Source organism: Helicoverpa zea, chromosome 19, assembly GCF_022581195.2.
Source record: "Helicoverpa zea isolate HzStark_Cry1AcR chromosome 19, ilHelZeax1.1, whole genome shotgun sequence".
NCBI classification, from domain to species: Eukaryota; Metazoa; Arthropoda; class Insecta; order Lepidoptera; family Noctuidae; genus Helicoverpa; species Helicoverpa zea.
Window position 1 is genome coordinate 2,077,654 of NC_061470.1, and position 24,685 is coordinate 2,102,338.

A 24,685-nucleotide genomic window follows, 5' to 3' on the forward strand; every position below is an offset into this window, starting at 1 on the left:
GATGTATTGGTTTGGTTATTAAGTTAATGTTTATTATAGTGGCAATATTGTTTGAAGCTGCCATTGAAATAATAAGTGAATTAAAAAAGTGAAGTGAAGATGATGAGAGAGTAGGTAATAGAAAATCGGGAAAGAAATAATACAAAAAGAAAAATGTGTATTAGGTATGCTTAACGGGTGGGTATTATTTTGTATATTTGAATTAATAATCTAAGTTTTAAAGCTATATTCTTAAACATCGATTTTCCTGTCAGCTAAACGCAGACTTACAAGGAGAGAAAATTCATACCTAACCTGACGTTAAGTGTGCAAAACGTTGCTTCAAAATTTACCATAACGAGTGAAGCCGCCGACAAAAGCTAGTTTAATATTAAAATTCATGAAGAGATTGTGTTGCGAAAACAACAACAAGCCCAAAATGTAACTTTGCTAATCTTTTTCGCGTAGGGGTAGGCAGAGCCCTAGGTGTTGGCTCGTTAAACTTTCATAATATATTGATCGGAAATTGTTATTATTATAGTAAATATAACGAGAATATTGGTGTCTTTTTGGGCATGAAAGTGGGTAGATAAAGAGGAAGATGACGACCAAAGATACGAAGAATTTCAACTAGGAGTATAACTTGGGCTATAAGTATTTTGGAATATAAGGTAACCTTGACAACAAAGACTAACCTGGGCACTCAGAGACATTTAACTTAAGTCACTGCTTAGTGACGGAATGTCATACAAATCCTTCACTAAGGAATGGCTTAAGTAACCATTAAATCTCTCTGAGTGGGGAGGTGTGTTTCGGAAGTCACGATACATCTATCTGTCACTTAAACATCTTTGACAGTCTTTACGGGTAGTCCGAAGCTAGTTAGTCTGGCAACCAGTCCTACCTAGGGGTATTGCGTTACCCGGCTAACTGGGCTGAGGAGGCAGTCGATCCTTGTAAAACAATGCTATTCGGTTAGACTGAAAGTCGACCCCAACATACTTAGAAAAAGGCTAGGCAGATGATGGTTAATTTTTAAGTCTGGACCCAACACAAACACTCACCCTCTTATTATAAAACGCGGTATCAAATAAGTATCGGCTTTTGTACTACCTTTAATCCAGCTTTAAGTACGACCTTGAAAAAACGTTATTACAAAACGCAGTTTATCGCAAGTCCTATTACTATCTGTAGTACAAAAGATAAACCATCGAGCCCCCTAGTTTAACTGCAGTACTTAGTCGACAAACGTCAAATTCCGACATTATTTACTTTTGAGGTTATTTATTTTGTGATGAAAAAAACGAAAGTGGATATAAATATGTGTGATTTGGAATACTTGGATGTGTTAGAATACTATTGAGAGTGTCCGGGGACCCAACAGATTGCGTCATCGAGAAAATCTCTTCAAATTACCTGACGACAATTTTCGATATAAATATCGATTTACGTTTTTCGAAATAATACGAACAAGATTCGGATCAAGATTGTGTGATTGTGTTTCCAACATGTATCAGTGCGTTTGACTGTATAAATAGACATCGGAATAAAAGATAGTTTTCTACTTTTATGTTGTTTCCTTTTTTTGGTAATTTAATGCACGCGATATACTGTGTACTTATAAGTTATTGTGCATTTAATTTTGAAGAGGTTCTAATGAGATGCACAACGTCTTATTTAATCATTTAAATCGGGATGAAAGTGATCCAAGTTATTCCTAACCTAAAAACAAAACATAACAAACTGACGTTCCGTTATACGCGCAAACTCGATAGTTGTTTAAAAGAGAATAATTGGATCGTGTATATCGTTAAAAGATACTAGAAATATAAAATTACCTTTAAATAATAAAACGTAATATTTTCAACCGCATAGATATTTGTTTTATTATCATAGTTATTTATTTTTCATCAAAATGCACTTAATAAAGTAATGTAAAAAGGATACGCATAGAATTCGGAACGATTGAACGAATGATTTAAATATTTGTTGCTTATAATCTGTGGATATTATTTGAACCACAGACAAATCGAAGTACCAAACAGTCTTCTCTTAGTCTACGTTTTGTAATAAGGATGTAAAGACTATCGTAAGTACCGTAACAAACCAAGACGTCTCCAGTCTGGTTTAAACCACTACTTGCGGCAGTTTTTATAATAAGAGGGTCACAGTTTATGTTTTTTTAACCAACCATTTCTATTATTGGATTACTCCTAAAATAAAAACAGGTGGGAGTCTACTAGACCTATTAATGATACAAAATGATTGTATTCAGGTACCTCGTTACTATTGTAAATAGTCATTCAAACTAAATTCCAGCGTCCAATAAGTGGAGTCTGATGTTTAGATCTTAAGCTTGTCTTACGCAGAATTCTGAGTTTATTCTGAGCTGTGTCTAGGACTAAATCTCATTGAAACAAGTATTTGAAGCATCAATAATTTGAATACAATCTTATAACATACAAAAAAATATCTTCTTTTAAAAGTGAAATTAACTTATGTATTCATACGTCTTAATACATGAAAATAATTCTTGAGAAATAATCCAAACTAATATATAATTGCGAAAGTAACTCTGTCTGTCTGTTTGTCTCTCTGCCTGAATGTTCTTGACGATTAAACTACTGAACCGATTTGTGTAAAATTTGGTACAGACATAGTTTGGAACTTGAGAAAGGACATAGGATAGTTTTTTTATACAAAAATGAAAATTAAAGTACTATAAATGTCGAGTTGTTCTTATTTGTCGATCTACAATATTGTTTTAATTCATCGGAAAAAAGTAACGCAATAGCAAAAAGGTATGAAAAAAATAAAATCAATATAGTAAAACTTTTAGTACAAAAATACCTATACCCGAAATGAGTTTAGACAAATAATCTGAGTTGTCACTGTCCTCGATAGATGGCGTTGGGATCGAAATAGATCGCGCTATGGTTTCGTTACACGCATTTGGTTGGTTTCATTCCAAGACAGAATCAATCGAAAGTTTTAAGAAACGTCGCACCGCACTATTTGCACTATTTTTAAAGAGTTCCCGCGAGATCGGGAACTTTGTAGATAAAACCAAAAATCTGTCGGAAGTCACTATTCCACGCGAACGAAGTCGCGGGCCAAAGTTAGGTTTACTATTTGGAACATTTTAAGTACCTACTGACAAGTGTTCATTTTTTAGGGTTCCGTACCCAAAGGGTAAAACGGGACCCTATTGTTTTGGCTCTTCTGTCCGGCCCTCCGTCTGTCACAGGCTGTATCTCATAAACCGTGATATTTAGAGAGCTAAAATTATCACAGATGATGTATTTTTGTTGCCGCTATAACAACACATTCTGAAAACTAGAATTAAATAAATATTTTGGGGGTTTTATAAATAATGGTACGGAACGCTCCGTGTGCGAGTCCGACTCACACTTGGCCGGTTTTTTTTAAAGAGCCAAAATAATATCCTATCCAAATTCACCAATCACACATCTCTTCTACTCAAAAAAACTATCCCAAAAAACGGGTAACTACGCCAAAAGTCAGCCTAGCAACTGAGTTACATAGCCACCTAGCACAGAGCTCTCAGCTAACTCAGTATCCTCATTTCCTTAGGAAGGAAGGACGGACGACTATTGTCCAGCCACCCTTCGCGGGACTTTGATGATTTGCTATAAGTCTTATTGATTCCCTTTTTAGGGTTCCGTAGCCAAAATGGCAAAAACGGAACCCTTATAGTTTCGTCATGTCCGTCTGTCCGTCTGTCCGTCTGTCACAGCCGATTTACTCGGAAACTATAAGTACTACAGTGATGAAATTTGATGGGAATATGTGTTGTATGAACCGCTACAAAAATATGACACTAAATAGTAAAAAAAAGAATTGGGGGTGGGGCCCCCCATACATGTAACTGAGGGATGAAATTTTTTTTTTCGATGTACATACCCGTGTGGGGTATCAATGGAAAGGTCTTTTAAAATGATATAAAGTTTTCTAAAAAACATTTTTCTTAAAGTGAACGGTTTTTGAGATATCAGCTCTCAAAGTCGTAAAAAGTATGTCCCCCCCCCTCTATTTTTATAACTACGGGGTATAAAATTCTAAAAAAAATAGAGGTGATGCATGCTAATTAACTCTTTCAACGATTTTTGGTTTGATCAAAGTATCTCTTATAGTTTTTGAGATAGGTTGATTTAACTGTAATTTACGGAACCCTTCGTGCACGAGTCCGACTCGCACTTGGCCGGTTTTTTGTAAAGATTTTATTTTACAAGAGAAATGGCTGCTATTGTTGTCTTAACGTTTAGGAAGTCACTTTTTGTTGGTTTCGATTTTCTTGCTTCTTCTATTTTTGTTGGGTCCGTTCTTTTGAAAAGGTCAAGAGGTCAGAGGTCTGTATTTATTTTAAAGCTTATGGTTTGACGATCATTTACGTTTTATTCTGATATTTGCCCCTGTAGGAAAAGTTTTTTCTGTCTTCAAGTCACTAAAATTAAGTACTTAACTTATTATGCTGGCTAACCTTTGTCAAAATAATACCGTTCTGCTTGTCTCTGCTTACTTCGTTTCAGTAACATGTAGGTACCTTAAAAATGTTAAAACATTTTTGGGTTTTATAGTAGTTTTTTTAACACCATACTTATTAACCAAAACCCTTGTTCTTCAATCACCAAAAAAAGAAAAATAACCCCAAAAACAGAATCCGAAATTCGAATCTCAATATTCTAAATTAGAACCCGTTCCGTCCCAGTCACAAGGCTTTGACTCCCTCGGACAACTCGCTTCGCAGAAATACCAATAGCTACAGTATCGTTAGTAACGGTTCCTATTGGATCCGGAACTGGCTACCGGGAACGCTCAGTTACCCAGATGACTCTGGCTGAATGTAAAATGTTAAATTCAGTCAGCCTTTAATAGAAAGGAGGTAAAAGTTCAAATGTATTTTATGTTTAGAGAACGAACGTATTGTTGAAAAGTATTGTGCCAGTACTGTTAAGTTTGAATTAGGAATTCATTAACGATATAAACTTATTTGAATTAGTATTAAGTTTGTTTAATATAATTGTTTTTAATTTAAATTTAAATATGATTTAAAAAATATCAATAAATAAACTGGAGCAACTTTCTAAGTTTGAATCTAAAATAGAAATATATAAAATAATTTGAGGAGAAAAGAAGTATTTTTCTTTGCAAATATTGGTCCAAATCGGATGCAGTTTTGTACCTAAGTACCTCTAAAGCAACTTTTAAAACTATCGGATGAAAAAAAAAAACCAACAATATTTTACTAAGCTATAAAGCAAATTTGTAAGAAACAACACATCGAGTTTGAGACAAACATTAAGATATTTGTGCTTTACGACGTAAATGTCCCCAACTTTGGGTCCCGGAGACCCATTACGGCAATTTGTTTAAACATGTTCCTCACAAGACTTTCCGAATTGGACCCAATGGACCTATTGGGAAACGACATTAAAATTACTTATCTTTTTAGCCCAATCTCTAAGGTCCAAAGAGTCACAGACCTTTTAATGGCCCTAGATTTGCTTACGAAGGAAAATGAGATACTTAATTACTTTTAAGATGCGTACAAAATGAAACATAAGCCTTTTCTAGACTTAGGACCTTTGGACCATCTAGTAGACAAAGATCTTTGGTAGAAATTACAAGAGATATTTCTCAATGATTTACGACTGCTTTCTAGAGGGTTACCATCTTTAATTACAAAAACATTAAGCTTTAAATTGTAATTTCTGACGCTACATAACATTTTCTTAATAATATTACTTGGTAATATTGTAATTCTTATTAATAAAAACTTATCATAGACGGGACTTAGCTTGTTGTCCTCAGCGGAGTGTCACACTCTTTACTGACTAAAACTCACCATGTTTTTTTACAGCCCTTTATGTACCAGGGCCACGGTAACTCTTTCGAACAATCCCGAAGCCCCGGCACCCAAAAACTATTTCATCCTTTACTGTTTATTCATACAACTTTCGCTTCTTGTAATGCACCGGTACCTACATAGCTGAATCCGGTTAGACTGGAAGCCGACCCCAACGTAGTTGGGAAAAGGCTCGGAGGATGATGATGACTGTTTATCCATACAACTTTCGATATAAGAGGCAAAGACATAGTATACTTTCATTTGGCACTATGCTATTGGTACGTATTATACTCCCGATAAACTGTAGATCTCAGCTGTCACTTAACATCTTTGGCAGTCGTTACGGGTAGTCAGAAGCCAGGAAGTCTGACACCAGTCCTACCTAAAAATACTTGGTCGCCCAGGTTGGGTTGAGATGGTCTTATAGGGCTGTCGCTCCTTGTAAAGCACTGGTACTCAGCTGCATCCGATTAGACTGGGAGCCAACCCCAGCATAGTTTGGAAAAGGTTGGGTTGATGCTGGGCATAGAGATACTTTTATGTGGTAATATATTATCTTCTACTTATTCATAGAATGCTTCGGCTAAACGAGTATTACTAGTAAGGGGAGTCAACTGAGAGGCCATTCATAGCTGCCAAGTCAAAGCTGTCGGGCCTACTTCCCATTCACGGCAGATTCAGTTTGAAGACTAATGTTTGTTCATTCAAGTTTGTTCGTTTTTGTAGGGTTAAGTTTTTTTTTTTAATTTATTTGGTTCCGTTTTTTTTTTGTATGAAGTTTTGTGTGCAATGTAGATATTTGTTCATGTCAGATAATGTTTCATTGTTAGGGCTGCGGGATTGTTCGAAAGAGTTACCCCGGCCCTGGTACATAAAAGCATGCGAAGGAACACGACGGTTTTTAGTCAGTAAGAGTCTGACACTCCCTCACCGCTGCTAACCCATAGCGGGAGGGGTCGTTTGATGATTATTGACGTCGTAAAAAAAAGATAATATTTCAGCACCTTAGCCAATAAGTACCCACTGATGATAAAAAACAATCTTTAATTATTAATGCAAGATGTAAATATCAACTATGACATAAAAATATCTTAAACATAAAATACTTAAATCGGAAATCACCAATTCTGACCAACATATTTACAACTACATTCATACTCAATATCCCCCTACGTAATAGTTTCAGCCATAATAAACAATCGCTAAAATGGGCACGCAACGGTACATTGATAAACTCACACTAAATTGGAGGGTAGCCAAGAAAAGTTTAGGAATATGTGACGGCTGCCAGCGACCTCTTTCAACAAGCAATTTTATTATACGCAAGGAATAAGTAAGCAACTGCAACAGTGTATGCATTTGTATGAGTTAACTGCGAAGTGTGGGTTGTGGTGATCGGGGTTTTGTTAAGCTGTGGTATGTTAAGGTATTAGTCATTTATTTCACTTAGGCCTTTGCAAGCACTCATGAACGTCAAAATAGATTATAATAATAAATAGGTTTGATTCTAGTTGTCTTAGTAAAGCAATATTGGTTTCAAAGTTTTAGAACCTAGTGTTAATTGACCACTTAGAAAATACAACTTTAGTAAACAAGTAATCAGTAAAAAGTACCTTCGTTAGAGGAAAAAAAGGAATTTGAATTCCAGTACAGCTTAATTAGAACCTAATATTTGTGGACGTTGTCTGATTTTTGTCCTACATTTTAGTAACAAGCCCAATATTGTATTACAAAAACTATATATGTATTACAATTTAAATTCAAATTACAAAACCACTAAACGCAAATCACAAAATACAAATTCACAACCAAAACTTTCAAATTAAGAACACAATTTAAAATTAAAAAAAAAAAAGAAGTCCCAACAAAAAAAAGGTTCTATTATCACAACAACAGACAAAAAAAGAACGGCGTATTCTTGAAAAGAGTCTCGAACATTCGTTTGCAGAGAGACTGCGTAGTTACGTGAGCAACGTAGCTAGGTCTTTTGTGTTTGGGCCCTATTCAGTGAAAACGTGTGTCTTTACCCTATGTAGGATAAGTAAGGTAAGAGCATATTTGTTTACAAACTAAATTAGTGGATTAGGCACTATGCTGGATGATAACACCTTCCGGATAGCTACATGCCTTCGATTAGGCGCTCCCTGTGTTGCTCCGCATCGCTGCCATTGCGGTGAAGCTGTCGACAGCCTCGGGCACCATGGTCTGTCGTGCTGCAGAAGTGCTGGTCGTATTGCACGGCATGCCAGCATTAACGACATTATCCGTCGTGCTCTTTCCACCGCCGGCGTACCAGCTGTTTTAGAGCCTAATGGACTGGTACGTGACGATGGAAAGAGGCCAGATGGTATGACGTTGTTGCCATGGAAGATGGGTAGGCCCTTGGTGTGGGACGCAACATGCGTCGACACCCTGGCGCCATCACATCTTCCTAGCACGGCAGTCTGTGCTGGGGCGGCTGCAGCTTCTGCAGAGACCACCAAGCGGCGCAAATATAATAACCTTATTGGAAATTATAGTTTTGAGCCGTTTGGGGTCGAAACGCTCGGACCGTGGGGCCCGAGTTCGCGGTTACTTTACAAGGACATCGCGAAAAAGCTTGTCGACGCTTCGCGTGACCAGAGGGCTGGCTTATTCTTTGGACAAAGAATTAGCATTGCCATTCAACGTGGCAATGCAGCCAGTCTTCTGGGCACGTTTCCGGAGGACAGTGATGCGGAGGAATACTTCGACGCCTGATCGATGCTCTTTTATATTATGTTTTATGTTTATATACATTTTGTATATAGTTTTGTATAAAGATAAGTAGCTTAAGTTTGTATATATGTATAGTGTGTACATTAATAATTCAATTTAAATCTTTCTGCTTTTTAGAAGTCATAAATATACCAGGTTATGTTCAGTGGATTAGTTAAGATTTCTTTGTTCTGGAGTCTGGAGTTGGAATAGGGCTAGGTATGCTTCATTTACAGTAATACTGCCGCCCATTGAAACAAAACAATCTTGGAAAAGAGTCTAAGATAAATTCCCATAGATTCTATTAGCAGGTACATGTAGCATGAACTTGCAAAACATAGCCTGTGGTCATATATTCTCACAAACTTAGTCTTTACTTAATTCAAGCTTTCTCCCGCATAACATGGGACCTACTTCGCACACGGATAAAAACCCTATAAATACGATATCTGACACTGAAATAATCGATTACGAAAAATCGATTACGAAAAATCGATTACGTAATTCCTAAGATTAGCACGGGCAAACAAACACCAACTCTCAGTTTTATAAAATTAGTACAGATGCAATATCACTACATAGTATAAAACAAAGTCGAGTCGTGGTGGCCTAGTGGGTAAAGGACCAACCTCTCAAGTATGAGGGCGCGGGTTCGATCCCAGGTCAGGCAAGTACCAATGCAACTTTTCTAAGTTTGTATGTACTTTCTAAGTATATCTTAGACACCATTGGCTGTGTTTCGGATAGCACGTTAAACTGTAGGTCCCGGCTGTCATTGAACATCCTTGGCAGTCGTTACGGGTAGTCAGAAGCCAGTAAGTCTGACACCAGTCTAACCAAGGGGTATCGGGTTGCCCGGGTAACTGGGTTGAGGAGGTCAGATAGGCAGTCGCTTCTTGTAAAGCACTGGTACTCAGCTGAATCCGGTTAGACTGGAAGCCGACCCCAACATGATTGGGAAAAAGGCTCGGAGGATGATGAGTATAAAACAAAGTCGCTTTTTCTGTCTCTATGTCCCTTTGTACGCTCAAATCTTCAAAACTACGAAACCAATTTTCATGCGGGTTTTTTTAATAGATTGAGTGATTAAAGATGAAGGTTTATATGTATAATAACATCAATTTACATACATGTAAATAGTGGGGAAATATTGTTATTCCGTGCGAAGTCGGAGCGGGTCGCTAGTCTAATCTAAAAGAAATAAACAATTCAATTTTCTTACACAACTTCAGCATTTATATTTTCCCACAGTCATCCCGCACAATCGTATCTTTGCTTGTTCATTATCAACTCAAGACAATAGCCTCCGTATCGTTCATCTCTCTGTATTCACTGTAATCAAACACTGTATTGATGTTAATGTCTGTCTGTGTGTGTTTTTATTTGTGTGTGTGCGTTTTTGGCTTCTGCTCTGATTCAGAATATGGTAAGTGGGGTTAAGTTTTGTGATTAGTGTCGATGTGAAATAGTGAGTTTTGAAGGAAGACATAAAATTTGATTGGCAATGATAAATGAATGAGGCCTTTCAGTTGCAGTAGGTTATTTCAATTTATTTTTTAAATAAAATACAAACAATCAATTGACTTCTAAACTATGTTTTTATCGCTCACTAAAACGCGCCAAATACCTATCAACTGTTAAATCGGTAAAACTATTTCAGTGAGTTTAGCAACTAAAGCGCATAATACAAATATCTAGTCTAAAAAGGCTTATTTAAATAAACTGTGCAAACAAATACTAACAAAAAGGCGAACTAAATAAATAAAATATTACCCAAAACTGTTTGCAAATATTTCAATTTAGAATTAAATGCGAAACTATGCCATTACGCGCTGTTGGCCAAAGTATTTCAGAACATTCTGGAAATAGAACATAATATATTTTATGTGAAATGAATTTATTTGTATGTTAGAGGATATTGTATGAACCACATTAAAGCGCGTCTTACTTTTATTTAAAGCTGATGTTGCACTGTTTAATTGTGGTTACCTATTCCTGAAACTTAACAATAGCCGATAATTGAAAACATTTTTTTTAAAAATTTTTTGTTGTATGATTATATTAACTTTACTCATTTTTATCAGGAATAAATGATTTTCAACCTCTGATAGGAAATCTGTGCCAAGCAATAGAATGATAAAAGGCCTAATTATAATGATAAATAATGAACAAAAATCACTTTGATTATTAAACACACAAAGTACTACCCTCAAACATAGACCATTCTCTATGTATTTTTCCTAGGCATTTATTTCTCCAACCAGCATTTCCATCGTGCGTTTACAAACACACAAACAGACGAGAACTCCGTAGATACACAAACATTTGTGCTCTGATATCGAACGTGAGTCATGACACAGTGAAACCATGGAGTAAGGAAAGATGAGAGATGCCATAATGCAGGTAGGTCAGGCGCCATCTTCTAGCTCAAATTCGTACGGTGGGCATGACCAAAATGATCAATAGGAGTGAACTAACGAGGTGTTTTCGTTCTTTCAGACATCGGTCAACGATTTTTGGTATTAAACAAAACGATCGGGTCCAAAAAAGGCGTATAGGGGCGAAAATAGTAACGTTCCTCCTCCCCCGCTCACCCGCATTTTGGCGCGCTACTTTCTTAGGCGATTTTTCGGTATTGGCACCTCCGCTAGTCATTTTGTTCTCTGTGGCCATGACACAGTGTGTCGAAGCTGAACACTCAGAAACAACTGTTCGGGCAATAATATTGGTTCTTGCTGTTAAATCATTGTTATTACTCGGTTTTGGTTGAAAGGAAGGCGGCTTATATCCGGTTTCCACAAAAATAAGCGGATAGTTTTGCTTACGGGCGGTAATTTTAGACGTTAATTCCACAACGCTTATGTCAGAAAACTACCATTCACAAACACAAGCTAATTAATAGCTTATCATGGGGCTAACCGACCGTTTCCCAATATTTTTGTTTATTTATTCGAAAGCAAAATGAACCGGGCCTTTTTAGCAGAATCGGATGTTGGCGTGCATGATGTCAATCACTTTAAAATTAGAATTTGAGCAACTTGTCTCCCATAAAAGGTTTAATGAGTTGAGAATACTAAATTAGCATATTTGTGGATTTCGTGATAATAAAATCGTTTATAATACAATTTTAGATGGTTAAACCGTTTAATAACTAAAATTTGATAAAGGTTCAGTCATTTTTGAATTAATTCGTTGCATACATACATCTATACAAATATTTCTTTGTTTTTATAAAAAAAAAATCTATGTGACAGCACCCTTATAATCCACCCAACAAGCGGAAAAACATCGCACTATTAATAACCCAATTTATTAGTGATACAATTGAATTACATCCTGCTGGCATCAATGATATATTCGTTCGCAAACATGGAGTCGACAAAATATTCCATGTTATTGGATCCTCCTACAATCTATCAATTACTTGTTAATTGACATCTGTCTTATCGTGACCTTCTGAATACAAACATATTGGGTAGCAGTCGATAATGTTCATTTATTTATGTACACATTATAAGTTGGTTACCAGGTTCTGAAGTTCACGCATGGATTACGAGCAGTTATTACTGGCTAGTTATTGCTGATGTTCGAATTTTGAATTGCACAAAAATAAAATAAAATTTTGATAGAAAGAGGTTTGTTAGGAATTTCAAAAATAGAATACATAATATAGCTTAGAACAGTATTTTTTAAAAAATAAATCTGTATTTTTAATAGTGATGTTTATGACAGTGATTTCAACTATAGTATCGATATTTTTTAACTTATCATTTTGTATATTAAATATATATAGACAGTGTAACAGATATTAAAATAAATTCGTGTCATAGATATTCGTAAATACACAGGCTGCGCAATTTCCAAAAGCGAAGATAAAAAAGGCCTCAAAACACTAAATTTTCTTTCCCAAATAATATATTCTGATAACCGAACCACCGACGCTGAGTGATATTTCAGACCGTCCATTTATCAATAAAAAAGTGTTCGGATTTAGTCAAACTTAAAGGGAGGCCTTAACATGATAAGAGACGACTCGTCAATAATGGGTTTTTGTCGGCGACCGCTACGATTAAATTGTGAAACTTTTTGGCACGAAATTTCGTTAAGCTCGTGTCGTGACGTGCTGCGTCACGTTTTTTTTTTGCCGGAATATGTATAGTGTTTGTCACGTGTAAAATATACCCTGGAATACATAAAAATGTGTTTACTTTTCCTAGGTAGAAGTGCAATTAAACAATTCGGAAAAAATCGAGGGCTTGAAATAAAAAAGTAATTGAAGGAACATCGCAGAAAGGTTAACCGCCCATAGTGGCAAATATCATTTAAATGAAAATGAAATGAAACTGTTCATAAGTGAATTCAATAAATAAGTATTGTATAAAACTATGTATTTAAATATGAGCGTTTCATATTTCACCTTCTAAATAAAACTCCGAACTCAAAATTTCAAACACAAAATACGTTTTACCTCACGCTCAAATCTCACATTGTAAAATTGGGTTCTTGTCAAACAAGCCTGTTTGACAGTAAACAGCTGAAGTGGTGTCTTGTCAAATATTCCGAATCGAGAGTTTTATTGACGGAGGAACGTGGTTACGGACAAAGGTATTGGCTTTGTAAATGACGGTAATTAGTCGAAATGTGATATTTCGGAGTGAATTGGCTTGGTCATTTCGATTGGGAGTGAAGTTGGAATTGTAAAGGAAACAATGTTTTTATTGTGAATGTTTGTTTTGTACTTAAAGTATAGGAATACCTAATGCTTTTTTTGTGATTGTTTGATTGGAAACCTTTTAATACAAAAAAAGCGATTTAAAATGTACTTTGCTTTTAAAATATTTAAACTTGGATAATAATACATACGTATTCTTGAATAGGAATATGTGATGATTTATTTTTTTCTGTGATTTCATGGATCCGTGTTAATTCATTGTTTAATTAAAGTGCGAAAGTGGATTAGTTTGGAATGCTATACTGCTATACATCTAATAAAATATGAATAGACATTGAGCTAGCTAAATTCATATTTTTATCAGTACCAGGGGAAGTTAGCCCAAAGCAATTGAGTTTATAATGCCCACACCACGTCAATACCTAAACACTGATATTCGAGACGTAATATTTGCTACTTTTACACAAGTAAAACCGAATGGTACCCCAAAAGGGTCCAATTAGGGGGTCCTTCTCTAACTTGGACTAAGCGGTGTAAATTAAGAAGTTTTGCTCCCTCCAAAATAAGGTCAGACATTTCCCAATATCGCTTTCGATTTTTCCTTTTTTACATTTTTATTAATTTATTCAATTTCCTTTTCGAAGGTACTTTTTACAGAGGTTTTCACTTAGAGGTTAAGCGGTCTTTGTGTTTTCTTGCTGATTCGGTGCTTGAATATTTTTTTGACATGTCTCATTTGGATTGGTAGGCTGTATTCGCAGGGATAATTTATAAGAAGTAATGGGAAATAAATTATGAAAAGAAATGAATGTTGGGTGTGTGTGTAAGGAATTTATATGTATTATCTATACAACTATAATAAAGAGGAATTTCAGCCCGGTACGGGCAGAAGTTCCCATAGGACGCGGGAGAAATCAAGGGAAAATGGCTAGTAATTTATCTAACTAGTAAGGCACAAAGGAAGTTAAAAAAAAAACTGATTTTACACTGTACCAACATCTTACCGCAATTTAAAATACATTGAAAACGAAGTCAAGAAAAAGCCAGCACCCACTACTCACAATCAAAACCTGGTTCCCAAACACTAAAATCGACAACACATTTTATCGACACATCCCCTTCTCTCGGACAAGCCCTGAATCCAATACAATATCATCCCCAATTCCCTCGATAATAATAGTATAATGTATCCGTTTTTACATCACATTCCTAATACGAGACGACGGTAGATTCTCGTAATAATTAAACAGGAGGGTAGTTGTATAAATAAGTGAAACAGGTTAAGGAGAACAAAATGACTATCGGAGGTGCTATAACGGATGGGCTGCGGGATTGGTCGAAAGAGTTACCGCGGCCCTGGTACATAAAGGCCTACGACGGAACACGACGGTTTTGAGTCAGTAAGAGTCTGACACTCCTACACCGCTGCTAACCCACAGCGGAAGGGGTCATTTGATGATTTTTGACGTCGTTAAAAAAAGTGCTATAACGGAAAATCGCCTAAGAAAGTAACGCGCCAAAATGCGGGTGTATGAGGGACGAGGAACGTTACTGTCTTCGCCCTTTTACACCTTTGGACCAAACATCGTTGACAGATGTCTCAAAGAACCCGAACGCTTCGTTAGTTCACTCATAACTAATCTGACCTAGATGAAGGCGCCTGACCTACCTGCATTATGGTATCTCCGCTCATCTTTCCATACTCCGTGGGCTAGCGATACCTCGGGAGTTTGTTGGTGTTCGCTACGATTAATGATTCAAATACCTATTTACTTATGTAGAGGTAAGGAAATTAATAATAGGAGGACGTAAAGTAGAAGAGGAGTGTGTTTCGGATGGCACGTTAAACTGTAGGTCCCGGCTGTCATTGAACATCTTTGGCAGTCGTTACGGGTAGTCAGAAGCCAGTAAGACTGACACCAGTCTAACCAAGGGGTATTGGGTTGCCCGGGTAACTGTGTTGAGGAGGTCAGATAAGGCAGTCGCTCCTTGTAAAGCACTGGTACTCAGCTGCATCCGGTTAGACTGGAAGCCGACCCCAACATAGTTTGGGAAAAAGGCTCGGAGGATGATGAGGACGTAAAGTGGAAGATTTAAGGTTGTTTTGTAATTTCATGTCTTTTTATTGCATGATACTCTTGTCGTTGTATGGGCATGTGATGTGAAGGAATTAAAGTCATGTTGTGAGGAAGGTGATGAGTATGAACGTGGACGGATATAGTGGACGAAGACGACTGAAGAAACGATGGATGGATTGTGTGAAAGTCGATATGATAAGAAAGAATGTTACTTGTGAGATGACGGCAGATAGAAGAGGTATGGAAGGAGAAAACATGCTGCGCCGACCCCAAATAAAATTGGGATAAGGGCAGGAGGATGATGATGGTACTTTGTCTGGCATCATCACATAGGTGATATTGTTTCCAGCCATATTGTCTTTCATATACTTCATTACATGGTTTTATAGGTAGTTCCCTCTCTGTATACATCCATCCACGTTTATGCTCAAAAAATAAATTATTATCAGAACTATCAATAGCAGTTGAGGATAACAAAAGCTTCAATTGGTAATTTTTTTTTTGAATTCACCGCCTTTGTATTTTATTCTTTTTAGAGATTAGTCTTTATTAGAAAAATCAAAAACTAACACAATTCCTCTCGATAATATATATTTCACTTCAGTTTATTTTTTTTGCTGTAACGGAAAATCTAAAGCTTTTAGCAATACTTTCAATTAAATTCCAAGTACCTACCTAATATTTCATTCACTATTTAGAAATCAGTCATTTAAAAGTGTCGAAAGATTTGTTTGATACCTTTTTTTTTTGAATAAACTAAGCTTACAAACTACGAATACTTTTCGAATAATTCTTGCTACTTAATGTAACGGTATCTTTCTAAGTATATCTTGGACACCAATGGCTGATAAAAAAGGTGAAGGAAAAACATCTTGAGGAAACCTGGACTATAGTCTGAAATCGCCAACCCGCTCTAAGCAAGCGTGGTGATTCATGCTCAATCCTACTCTCTGTGAGAGGAGGCCTCAGCCCAGCAGTGGGACGATTAAAAAAAAGGCTGTAACAAACAAAATGTAACGGTAATGTAAATAAATACATTTTCACACTTTTACACAAAACTACCCTGTAGCCCATTTATCACAGAAGGCAATAGTAGCTCCCTAGAGACGCGGGCTGAGCCAGGGCGGAAGCTACTAATTATTATACAAGACTTCTAAGTAGAATTAGGTCTTAAATGAAATAAATTTTTCTTTCGCCCAATAAAACACAAGTACATACCTACTAAATTCTCCGAAGAAAATCTAAATTTCATTTCAAAGACTTTCATAGTCTAGTAAGCAAATAAAAAGTCTAACTAAACAGACAATTTCTATACAGAATACAGTGAGAAGGCGTTACGAATATTTCGAAATCTTGCTTAGTACAGAATCCTGAGTCGGCTAGACAAATGTTTGGGTATTGTAGGCTTTAACTTTGGCGTTATAATATTGTTTGCAGAAGGTTAATATTAATAAGGGATATTATTTAACTACCTCTAGTGTTCTTTGGCTGTAGGTAGGCAATTTATTTGATGATGGCTACGTTTGATAATGGCAAACTGGTTATTTCTGATGTCTAAGTCCATATAACTTAAACACGCTTGCTCAAGGCAGATTGGCGATTGCAAACTTCAAAGTTTAGGTTTCTTCTAGATGTTTTTCTACTCCTATACTCAGTCATTAGTGTTGAAGATATACTTAGAAAGTACATTATACTTATTTAAAAGTTACATTGAAGTTTTTTTGACCTGAAATCGATCTCGCACACTCATACTTGAGAGGCTATTGCTTTCCACTGGGCCACCACAGCTTCGTCACTATCATCCTCCTCAGCCTCCGAGGCTTGTTCCCAACTATATTGATGTCGGCTTCCAGTCTAACCGGATTCAGCTGAGTACCAGTGCTTTACAAGAAGCGACTGCCTATCTGACCTCCTCAACCCAGTTAGCCACGTCACTATGTCAGCTACGTCAATATTCCTGCTCCGTATCCAGCTAGTCAAATTGTGTCATTATTTCATCTGCCTCAAGCAGTTTGCCTACTGTATCTTTCTCTTCAATATCCTAAGGGAGTAGTTTCGTAAACAAACACAAGTTTTCCTCGAAATAGTTCAGTAACAAGTGTCGAGAATTCCTCGACTGACTCGCTTCGAACATATAATTTAGTAATGTCCGTTTGAAAGGCATCTTCTTAGTATACAAAATATAGACTAGTTACTTACCATAGTGTTCCTAATATGATAAGAAACTATGCCATGTCGGACCCGGTCGTCGAAAAAATATTTTGGGAAATTCATATTAAAATTGTATTTCCTTTACGTGTTAGTTGGACAAAGGCCTCCCCCAAAGATCAAAAATTTGCTTGATCTTCGACAACTGCCTTCCATCTGTCTATAAACGAATACAAAGAGATAATAAAATTATCGCTACAAGCGTTTTAATAATTTTAACATTTGGTGCCGAAAGTATCTATTCATCCAATCCTGGTTTTACGCACCGTCATTTGAAAATAGTTTCCATTTAACTTGATGTTTTAGGTAAATCAATAAGTACAAAAAAAAGTAATACCTTTTTTTACAAAATCTTTCACGTTAAATCATAACAAATAAACATAAGACAGCCACGCTATATCTAACCCTGATATAAACCAGCTCAGTTCATAACACAGGCCTACCAAGACACATAGGATCGGTATCCAATAGAAATGTCAGTGAACTGCATTATTGGAATAGTTTAAAGCTTCAGATATACGCAATATCCCCCGGTTCAGAGAAATGTGGGTATAAACTATTTTACTGCTCATACTTCATCAAAATATGGTGAAAGAAGGTATGTATGCACTAAAATCTTTTATTAAGGAGTTTCGTTTTAAATAATCTCTGAATGTATGTCATCCTGAATTTTGCAAGTCGTACATGTTTGGTTTCGCTCTGATATTATAATTAAGTAAAAGTTTTAAAAATTAACTGTCTCTAGTACTAAGTTACATCGAAACAGTCAGTGCAAAAAACTCTCATCATTGTGCTGAAAGTAAACTTTTATAAATGTATGGTGATAATTTGTTAAAAAGTGCAGCGCAAAACATTGAAGTTAAAGATTTCTATTTGTGAAAAAATAAATAAACATATGTGATAAAATATAATCTATTTAAAATTCTGTTTAAAACGTAATCTCAACATTACAAAGGTGTCCCGATATGGTACATACTTGAATCTAAGGTCATAAATGGCTCCCAAACTTCCTGAAACAAGGTCAAAACAAAAATCTAATAAACCAAAACAGAAATAGCCATCGCATACCACCCGAAAGTTATTCATCAAATTAATAACGATCGCTGAAAATATTCTTTTCAGCTCATAGATCAATATCTTTTATACCTATAAAATCGGGCTTTTGTTGTAGGCGAGTCGTTGAGAGAAGCTTAATTATAGGCGGGAAAATGACTAGGCTTATGAAATTCCTATGATAACAGTAAGCGCTTAAAATGGTTGGTAAGAGTTGGTAAGTTTTATACACCGTGACTTTTTAGTCGTCTTACAAAGGTGGTCCACTCAATCTATCCGACATAAAATACCACTAGACACGATTATTAATTTTATAGCCTTACTTAATTAAGATAATAGGTGCAAAGAAAAATACTGAAAAAAAAAGTTTACGTATCAAACGGTAGAAAGTAGGTACCTTCCCAACGCGCCGCGCTCCATTGATACAAGATTCGAGCAGCGCTCACAACAGGGTGTTCTTATAATCTACGTCATGCATCATAATAATGAATTAATTTTTATTTTTATATTATTCAAATCTCATATATTTTTTACTAGTCATTGGATACATGAAGTGGGCTGCCGTTGTAAGACGACTAAAAAGTCACGGTGTATAGTATGGGGCAAAAATATCGATTTCTGGTTCTCAGATTGACCAGTATGTTTGTAGAGATCTCACGTTTAGCTGAAGCGATTTTAATGCGGTTGTGGTTCGATGGATGTGTGGATGTTTTTTATCGATAAAAAAGTATTTAATGACATATTTTTGTGCTACTGTTTAATTGGGTGCGGAGAGTTACAAATAAACATCCTTACAGGTTTTTTTTTTATGGTTACCCATATTTGGAGCGAGTTGAACCTTTGTCATAATCACAGTATTAGGTAGGTACTTTTAAGTATTATTTGCACAATATTATCAGAAACAATTCGCCAATTACTTGGTAAAAATACTATAACTAAACATTACATCCTAGAAGTCCCAACAGGTATTTATTACGTTTCATTCTACTATTCATAACATCAAAATCCTATTTCTCATTTCATAGAAAAAATTGGAACGTTAAGGTTATGGCACATTATAGCGGCACCGCAACAGCATGGCTCCACACCAGCATTTAAGTTGTCATTCAATTTAGAGCATTAAATCGTGTATATTATAATATATTTTGTAATGTCAATATGAAAAAGCCAACGGCGAGCAGTCAGCATGCTTGCCGCTTCCACACAACTCGACTCGCCGCCCGCGTGCTGCAAGCGAGCGGTCCTCATGCGTACAGCGCGCCGACGGCGTGCTAATTGCGCGCCGACTCCGAGCCGGCAGCGAAACAACGTCATTACGTCGTGTTCAATCATAACATCAATCATAATCGTCTTAAAATAATACTGAGTTTGCGGTGACGGCAAGCTTACACCTCGCGGCCGGCGGGCGGCCGCCGCGCGGTCGGCAGCGGACAGCGCGTGGTTGGCGCGCTGGCAGCTAGCCGTAGTCTTAATTCGAGGCGACGCCGTGCTGCAGCCGTGCTGTTGCGGTGCTGCTATAAGGTCTCAGCACACATATGGGATCGGAAAGGGATCGTAACCGTAACGCCTTTCGCCTCGCTGTCAACCAGGCGTCAACCTACCGTATGCACGTAACGAAAGCGTATCAGCAGCGCCTGTACGTCAACTCGGCTACGGCTAGGCGACACCGCGCTTACGCCTCGCCGCCCCCTGGCTGACGCGCAACACGAATGAAATACTCCTTGCGAGTGGCGGCGTCTTTAGCAGGCAAGTCGCGGGTGGGGAAAGGGGAAAGGGTGGACGAAGAGATGTGAGCTCGGGTACGGAGAGACGTAAGCGCGGGGACGGAGAAACGTAAGCGCGGGGACGATGAGCCGTAAGCGCGGGAATTCAAGTTCGGAGCCTGTTCCGAGGCGAGGCGATTACGTTATTATTCCGATTAGTGTGCGTTGCAGTAGGGAGTTTAATACAAACCATTCTGAACGGCTCGAGGCGATACGGTGACGATCCCTTTCCGATCCCATATGTGTGTGTGAGACCCATAATGTGCCACAAGCTTTATTGTCAAATATTGACATAAGCTAGGCTGAACATGTAAATGGAATAAAAAAAAAGTTACAGATAAATAAACAAAAACCGGCCAAGTGCGAGTTGGAATCGCGCACGAAGGGTTCCGTACCATTATTTAGAAAATGAAAAAAAATCACGTTTGTTGTATGGGAGACCCCAAAATATTTATTTTGTTCTAGTTTTGAGTAAGTATTTGTTGTTATAGCGGCAACAGAAATACATCATTTGTGAAAATTTAAACTCTCTAACTATCACGGTTAATGAGATACAGCCTGGTGACAGACGGACGGACGGACGGACAGAGGAGCGAAAACAATAGGGTCCCGTTTTACCCTTTGGGTACGGAACCCTAAAAAAAACTTACCCTAGATAAATAACGTTCGTGAACGAATGAATGAATGAATGTTTGAACGAATGAACGATATAATGGAAATCGATCAGATGTCGGCGTGCTCGTCTAATTTGGACAGATTGGAGGGTAGGCAAATGATTTATTATTTAAATTTCGAATGATGGATGTGACGGTAGTTTTATGGTTTTAATAGTGGGTAGCAATAAAGAGGATTTTAATTAGTGGCTTGTTATTTTTAATGATTTGTAGCGGAATGAGGTTACAGTGTGATGGAAAAATTTCACAGATTGTTATTTAATTCACAGTTTTATTTCAAAATGTAGTAATAAATGAATTTTGATGACAGATTACCTACTAATTAATACGAAAGTTTGTATGTGTTTTCATTAATCTATCATGCAGTAATACCTATGGCTCATATATCAGAATAACATGCAGATATACATAAATAACCTTTTACCCATGTGTAAAAAGCACATAGTTTTATCGCGGCCCAGGCAAAAGCTATAAACATTACCTGTACTAAATAACTTTAAAAACGTAATAAAATAATGCTGCTAAACCAAAATCCGCTCCACAAATCAAAACAAAACATAAATAACAAATAATCAGAACTATTTATCTAAACCCACAAATATCACCTTTATTTAAAATGGCGTGCCACCCCTATATTTTACGAGGGTCATCAGGCATCCAGGTAATTGTGTATAAAAAATGTTCGGGTTAAAGTACCCAGAGTGCAGACTCAATAGTTGGCCGACAGTTGCCAAAAAGAAAATTTTCAAAATCGGTTATTCAAACTTGCAAAACAGCACTTTTCGAACGTCACAAATTTACAAAAGACAGCCCCCAAAACGCCCACCCTTCACCACTTCCTATGTGTTTTTGCTGGGAAGAAGAAGTGGCGCAACAAACTCCCCAGCAACACATGTCTGTCTGTAGGTTAGAATTTTTTTGTTGTTAGTTTTTAATTCCAATCAAAGTTTTCAGTCAATCTGATACCAGCTAAATACCTGATCTTTGTAATGTGTGTACTACCATTCATCTACATACTGATTTGTGAGCCCAAACAAACTATCGGCCGACTAAAAGTTTGCAGTCTGTTTGTACCTTCACCTCAGGGATGGCTAAATCTGTTCTCCCTTATTACCGTAAAAAACACGGCGATCTAAAAGTCTTCAGATTCCCCAATGGCGGTATTCAGGGAGAAAATTCAAAAAGAGTTTTTCATGGTGATTCGAAAAGGATTAGAGTGATTAACGATCTGGAGACGATATTGCTTTCCCAATCCATTATTTAACATTCTTGGCAGTCGTTACGGGAAGTCATAAGCCAGTGAGTTTGACCCCAGTCTTACCGAGGGGTATTGGGTTACCCGGGTACCTGGGTTGAGAAGGTCAGATAGACAGTCGCCCTTTTGCAAAACACTGGTACTCAGCCGCAACCGGTTAGACTGGAAGCCGACCCCAGCATAGTTGGGAAAAGGCTAGGCAGATGACGAGGGGCTATTGCTGTCTCCTCTATCTGTTTAAGTTTAGGTTAGGAAAGGGTAGTTCGTGGTGGCCTAGTGGATAAAGTCTAACCTCTCAAGTATGAGTGTGTTGGTTCGATTCCAGGTCCGGCACGAATCAATACAATCTAAGTTTGTATGTATGAACTTACAAAGTATATCTTGGACATTAATAACTGATTTAAAAGTAAAGGAAAAAATTCGAAGGATTATAATGTCTGGACTATAATGTCTGAAATCACCTGCATAGAGTAAGCGTGATGATTTATGCTCAATTCTTCTCTGTGTAAGAGGAAGCCTGTGCCCAGCAGTGGGACGGATAAAAAAGGCTGATGATGAGGACGCCATTGCTTTTCATCCCAAAATAATAAACTTTATGACAATGCATAATGTGATCGAAAATACATAAGTCAGTTGTCACTAATTGTTACGTTATCTTGCTCCTCATTAATTGGCAGACTTTTTCGCATACAGTTTAATTTGTGCTCACGACAGTTCCAGTTGATTTAATGCTCTAAGAGAAAAGGGAATGTATAGATATCTATTTTTGTTCGAATGGATTTTGAGAGTGCTCGAGTCCGATGTCAATAATTGGAACTGAAAAGATCGAGTATTTTTTTATCAACATCGGCATTTGTGAATTTGTTTTTTTCATAGATTAATTTTGTAAGGAGAAATGAGAGAAACTCATTTTGCTGATCCGTAAGTACCCTTTAATAAATATTATTTTCACTTTTTTTACTTTGTCTATTTTTTCAAGATGATTTTTTGATTAGGTATAACATTGTTGTGTAACTGTTATTATTATTAAATCTTTGTTTTAACGTAGATGTACACGAAAAAAGCGAATAGATACCTAATTTAAAATCATAGTGCAAGAGTATCATAGAGCAATTAAAGCCGTCATAGAGACTTCAAGTCTAGGTTAAAAACACAATATTGCAACATTCAACTATGTAAAAAAAATAAAATCTTTTTTAAGACTTAATCGCTTTTCGGCTTTAAGGAAATAAGTCCGTATCTCATTAAATCGAAAGTTCCTCCTTGCTATTAATATCACATTATCTTCATTAATGGCCTATTAATACCTTGTTACTTGCCACTATTTATATTCGGCACGTAATCCAGGATATTCATTTTCTTATGGTAATATGGACTTTAATATTGTAGGTATATGGTCGAAATTTATTTAATTGGAAAGAGAAGATTATTACAAAAGTAATTGAAATCGTATGATCTACTTATTCAGTGAAATTGTACACGTTTGCCTTTCTATATGATATTTTACACACATGTACCTCTTTAAAGGAAATGTCCTTTCCTCTTTACAGGAGTAGTTTTGTTCCGTAGTAATTATTTGATGTGTGCGCTGTGCATGCTCCATTAATATATTATAAAATTAATTTGAAAGACAATCCCTTGACTATTAATTTCCACTTTTCTTAGAGAATATCTTTAACTAGCAGCACCTAATTGAAATAAAAATAAATTCAAGGCACAGGCGGATTTTCCTCTTAGTTATTCAGATAGGATCGTAGCAGACCATTGACTACTACCTCTTTAAAACACGCGCAAAACTGCGTAAAAAGGCTGTTACTGAAAGTGATCTAGATAATACGGTCAACTCTTGTAAAAGCTCCTAATACCTAATCTAAAAACTTCCTACTAGATTTATTGTCAAGCAAAAACCAATAAAAAAACAACATTTTAAAATGCCTTTTTCTTATTAAGCAGGCTACAGTGTACGAGCCACTGAACCGCGATAGGCACGGCTCGCTAATGAACACGAACACTATATTAAAGCAAGCTTTTGGCAGTGCTTGAGAAAATAATATTATAGGGAAAAGTTTAAAAGAGACTATTGATATTGGGATAATCAATCAAGTGTTTTCTTAAGAAATAGGAGCTCAGTGGACTTACAGTGTATTTCTATAACCTATCTCTTATTTCATTTGCGTTTAAAATTGAATTTTTACATTGGTTCTATACTATAAATTCTTTTCGGAGGAGTATTATTATGTGAACACCATGTAGCATTTTAATTGTCATTTTATCCTCATTTGCGATTTTACATGATCTTCGCATGCTGTTACTGTATGTATCAATACGTACAAACTGTAATACCTATTATTTTTAAAAAGAGTAACCATGGAGTTTCTTGCCCGTTCTTCTCCATAGG